This window comes from Chiloscyllium plagiosum, chromosome 5 (assembly GCF_004010195.1).
Source record: "Chiloscyllium plagiosum isolate BGI_BamShark_2017 chromosome 5, ASM401019v2, whole genome shotgun sequence".
Classification (NCBI taxonomy): domain Eukaryota; kingdom Metazoa; phylum Chordata; class Chondrichthyes; order Orectolobiformes; family Hemiscylliidae; genus Chiloscyllium; species Chiloscyllium plagiosum.
In genome coordinates this window covers 47,773,922-47,779,921 of record NC_057714.1, presented here as the reverse complement: position 1 = coordinate 47,779,921, position 6,000 = coordinate 47,773,922, and positions in this window count along the sequence as shown.

The following is a 6,000-nucleotide window of genomic DNA, read 5'->3' as shown; positions in this document are numbered from 1 at the left end:
AGTTGCCTGAGGCGGGAATTGAACCCGGGTCTCTGGCGTTGTGAGGCAGCAGTGCTAACCACTGTTCCACCCATAATGGCAGAATTTAAATTCCACCAGTAAAAATCTGGAAATGATTTGTTGATAATGGAGATATCATCGATTGTCATAAAAACCCATCTTGTTCATTAATGTTCTTGCAGGAACGACATCAGCCTCCTAAACCTGGTTTGTCCTACATGTGACTCCAGAGCCACAGAAATGTGGTTGAGTCTTAACTGGGCTCCAAAATGCTTTTGCATGGCACTTAATCCAAGGGCAAGTGGAATGGCCACAAAGACTAGGTTTGGCATATGTCAGGTATAGACAGCAAAGATCGAGTGAATCCTTAGAGTATAAAGGCAGTAGGAATATACTTGAGAGAGAAAACAGGAGGGCAAAAAGGGGACATGAGATAGCTTTGGCAAATAGGATTAAGGAGAATCCAAAAGGGATTTTATAAATATATGAAGGACAAAAGAGTAGCTAGAGAGAAAGTAGGAACGCTCAAAGTTCAGCAAGGCAGCCTTTGTGTGGAAACACAGGACATGGGGAAAGATACTAACCAAGTACTTTGCATCAGTCTTTACTGTGCAGACGGACATGGAAGATACAGAATGTGGGGAAATAGATGGTGACATCTTGAAAAATGACTATATTGCAGAGGTGGTGGTGCTGGATGTCTTAAAACACAAAAGGTGGATAAATCTGCAGAAACTGATCAGATGAACCTTAGAATTCTTCTGGGGAAGCTAGGGAAGTGATTGCTGGGCCTCTCTCTGAGATATCTGTATCATCGACAGTCACAGGTAAGGTGCCGCTAGACTGGAGGTTGGCATACGTGGTGCCAATATTTAAAAAAGGTGGTAAGGAAAAGCTAGGGAACTATAGACTGACATGATGGTGGGCAAGTTGTTGGAGGGAATACTAAGGGACAGGATTTACATGTATTTGGAAAGGCAAGGACTGACTAGGGATAGTCAGCATGGCTTTGTACATGGGAAATCATGTCTCACAAACTTGATTGAGTTTTTTGAAGAAGTAACAAAGAGGATTGATGAGGGCAGAGTGGTGGACATGATCTACATGAACTTCAGTAAAGCATTCAACAAGGTTCCTGATGGGAGACAGGTTAGCAAGGTTAGATCTCATGAAATATAGGTAGAAGACAGAGGGTGGTGGTGGAGGAAGGTTTTGTTTTTCAGACTGGAGGCCTGTGACCAGTGGAGTGCCACAAAGATCAGTGCTGGGTTCATTGCTTTTTGTCATTTATAGAAGTGATTTGGATGTGAACATGGGTGGTGTAGTTAGTAAGTTTGCAGATGACACCAAAATTAGAGGTGCAGTGGACAGCGAAGAAGGATACCTCAGATTACAATGGGATCTTGATCATATGGGCCAATGGGCTGAGAAGTGGCAGATGGAGTTTAATTTAGATAAATACAAAGGGTTGTATTTTGGGAAAGCAACTCTTAGCAGGACTTATACACTTTAATGGTAAGCTCCTAGGGAGTGTTGCTGAACGAAAATACCTTGGGAGTGCAGGTTCATAACTCTTTGAAAGTGCATTTACAGGTAGATAGGATAGTGAAGAAGGCATTTAGTATAGGAGTTGGGAGGTCATGTTGCAGCTGTACAGGACATTGGTTATGCCATCTTTGGAATATTGCGTGCAATTCTGATCTCCCTATCAGAAAGATGTTATGAAACTTGAAAGGGTTCAGAAGAGATATACAAGGATGTTGCCAGGGTTGGAGGGTTTGAGCTATAGGGAGTGGTTGAATAGGCTGGGGCTGTTTTCCTTGGAACATCAGATGCTGAGGGGTGACCTTATCAAGGTTTATAAAATCATCAAGGGCATGGATAGGTCAATTAGACCAGATCTTTTCCCTGGGGTGGGGAAATTCAGAAGTAGAGGGCATAGGTTTAGGGTGAGGGGGAAAGATATAAAAGGGACCTCAGGGGGAAACTTTTCACGCAGAGGGTGGTGTGTGAATGGAATGATGTGCCAGAGGAAGTGGTGGAGACTGGTACAATTACAGCATTTAAAAGGCATCTGGATGGGTATATGAATAGAAAGGGTTTAAGGAGGATATGGACCAAGTGCTGGCAACTGGGACTAGATTAGATAAGAATATCTGGTTGGCAAAGACAAGTTGGACCGAAGGGTCTGCTTCTGTGCTATACATCTCTATGACTATGACTCTAATTTTAAAAATATCTGCATCCGTTTGCAGCAGGATGTGGACAACAACCAGCCTGGATGGTAAGTCACAAGCAACATTAATGCCACAAGTGCGAGGCAATGACAAAGAAAATCCAACCATCCAGAATCACATTCAATGTAATTACTGAGTCCCCCAGTTGCAGTTATTCCATACCATACTACCACCATTTACTTCCTTTCTATCCTTTCAAAAAGTCACATTCTTCTGAATATTTAATTAATGGTATTGATCACTATGTAAACCCAACTTATCCACCACTTACATCAGGATCACTGGTCTATAACTCCCTGTCTTTTCATTGCAGTCATAAACAATGGCACAACATTAGCTGTAATGGCCAGAAGACCATATGCATTAACTTCTATTTGTGTTATTAATAGTTAATTTGTTTCAAATTTTACATGCAGTAATGATCAAGTATGTTTACCACTTTGTCACCACTTGTTCATATTTACTGTTGTTTTCTATATTTGTACATTCTGTCCTTCCTTCCCACACTGGGTATCATTATCTAAGTAGCAATCCTGTAATGCTGTCATAGTGTTTTGCTTTGTAAGATTTTATTTCACCTCTACCAATCCCTAATCAACACCCTCCCGCCTCCCTACCTACAGTCCTAGTTATTTGATTTGGTTCCAGCGTGGTTCAAGGGAAGCTTGTCTCACCAGAATAGCTTCTTTCTACATAGCACTGATGTAGTGCCCTTTGACATGAAACACATTCCACACCCATTTTTGAGCTATAGTCTTAACTCCTTGACTATACTCACCTTTATGGCTCAGGTAATCATCCAAATATTACCACCTTTGAGGTTCTGCACATTTAATTTAACTCCTAAATGTTCAAAGTATTTCAGCAGAATCTCTTTTCTAGTCCAATCAATGTAATTGGTACCAATTTGGATGGCATCAACTGGATCTCTCCTCTCCCATTTCAAGTTCTTCTCCAGCTTAAGGAGATGTCCTCAAACCTGGCACCAGGCCAACAGCACAGTCTTTGGGACTCCTGCTGGAACGTACAGAAATGATCATCTATCCCCCAATTGTACTGTTCTATACCTCCACTATGTTCCTATTTCCTTTCCGCACTTAAATGACCCCCTCTACCACAGTACTGTGGTCAGCTCACTCAAGGTCCCTGCAGTTCACATTCCCATTCACACAGCTTGCAAGAACTTCATAACCGCTGGACAATTTCAAGGCATGAGGGTCCTGAATTGCAACAGCCTTATACTTGCTTTACCTGTAATCATACCTTCCTGTCCCTAATTACAGAGAATATTTGAATTCCCTTGTGAGGGAAGTAACCATCCTATGAAGCAAAATGTCCAGGTACTTTCCCTCTTCCCTGGTGTGACGCTATGTCTGCAGCTCAGATTCCAGCTCCTCAACTTGACTCAAAGTTCCTCAAGCTTATTTATTACAGATACGTTCACTCAGTACAACATTGATGTGCAACAACTTTATATATTGTAGCAGCAAAACATCATCCATCCTTTCATCACAATTGTATTTGATCTAATTTATTAAAATTACTCTAGATTTCCTGCTCTTCACACTTCACTGTCACTGTTTTCTTTTGTAAAAGTAAACCAGCAGTACCAATTTTATACTTAACCAGCTATTTTTAAGAAAATAAAACACGACAGACCCTTACTTTTAAAGGCTAAAAACATTCACAAATTCTACACACCAGTCTTTATATTTAAGTCAGACTGTGGTTCACAACATCAATCTGCGGCTGGATTCACTAAAGGTTGGCATCTCAATCCATGCCTTTCCACAAACCTCACTCTGAAGTGTTTTCTTCTTGTAATTAGCCTTAGTTACAGCACCTGGGTTCCCCAGTTTGACCAAATGCTCACTTTCCAGTTCACTCACTCTACCTTTGAATCACTCAGCTAATGACTCCTCCACACTGACCTTCTACCTTATTTTCTACATATAATAAAATAACCAACACCAAATGAATAGCTGTGAACCTGCTGCATAAGGGCAATCAGTTCTTTGTTAATATAAGCAGTTCATCGTTATTTGTTAATTAAATTTGTTAACACAATCAGTGCTTCGTTCTTTGACAATGCAAGAAGTTCACCAGTTTTTTGTAACTGCAATGAGTTCCTTGTTACGTTAGCGATTCCAGATCATTAACTGGATAATGTACACTTGTGTAGCTGGTTGAACAGTGGTATTGACCAAGATAGCTCTGCCTGCTTATATAATTAACAAATGATCAAAACCTACCTGAGCCTTAATTGGAAGCACACCCTGACTGGGTAAAGTCAGCAGGATACTTGTATCAATCTCCAGACTGTCCTGCAATTCAGGTGAGTACATGAATTTGCCATCTATAATTAGGACAGGGCAGGTGACAGCCTGATGGTATTATGTTGTGGTTCTGTTCACCAAGCTGGGAATTTGTGTTGTAGACGTTTCGTCTCCTGTCTAGGTGACATCCTCAGTGCTTGGGAGCCTCCTGTGAAGCACTTCTGTGATGTTTCCTCCGGCATTTATAATGATTTGTACCTGCTGCTTCCCGTTGTCAGTTCTAGCTGTCCGCTGCAGTGGCTGGTATATTGGGTCCAGGTCGATGTGCTTATTGACTGAATCTGTGGATGAGTGCCATGCCTCTAGGAATTCTCTGGCAGTTCTCTGTTTGGCTTGTCCTATAATTCTTGATGTATGGTAAAGTGGCTAGTCCTTTGGGGTGTGGCATGTCCTCATTCCGTTGTCTTTCCCTTAGGCATTTGTTGATGAAATTGCGGGGGTATTCATTTTTGGCGAATACATTGTAGAGGTGTTCATCTTCCTCTTTTTTGCAGTTCTGGTGTACTGGAGTATGTTGTGGCCATTTGAACAGTGTCTTGATGCAACTTCTTTTGTGTGTGTTGGGGTGGTTGCTTTTGTAGTTTAGGACTTGGTCTGTGTGTGTGGCTTTCCTGTATACCTTTGTGGTAAATTCTTCGTTCGGTGTTCTCTGCACCATCACGACTAGGAATGGGAGTTGGTTGTCTTTTTCTTCCTTGGTCAAACGTGGTTGTCTTGATGCAACTTCTTTTGTGTGTGTTAGGGTGGTTGCTTTTGTAGTTTAGGACTTGGTCTGTGTGTGTGGCTTTCCTGTAAACCTTTGTGGTAAATTCTTCGTTCGGTGTTCTCTGCACCATCACGTCTAGGAATGGGAGTTGGTTGTCTTTTTCTTCCTTGGTCAAACGTGGTTATCTGTCTGTTTTTTGTAGGTTCCTCAATGTGTTGTTTATCCTATTGGTGAGCTGTGGGGTGGGGTCAAACTCCCTCTTTTGACATGGCCAAGGTATTGGAGAATCAGGAAGAGTTGGACTGCATGTTGGCGGGGTCTATTACAACATTTGTTACAATTAAATACACAAAATAGACTCAGTCTAAGTGGAAAAATGGATGAGAATCTGCAAGTCCATAAGGTATGGTGGAACAGAAAAACTGAAAACGAGATGATAATTATTACACATTTAGACTTGACTTCTGTTGGAACTTTTGTTCAAAATGCATAGAATTAAGGGAAACAGCAACAAAGGCTGTGGCCCCATCATCGGAGACTAACAAATGTAATGACAATGATGACGAAGACAAGCAAGATTTGGAAAGATAAGCTGCTGCCAAAAAAAAAGAGGAATGAGGGCAACACCACCCCTCAGAATGGCTCCAACAACAGAAACATAGTATAGAGGATATAATCAAATCAGGCCCACTTCAGCGCTGATGAAAAGTCTTCTCAACTC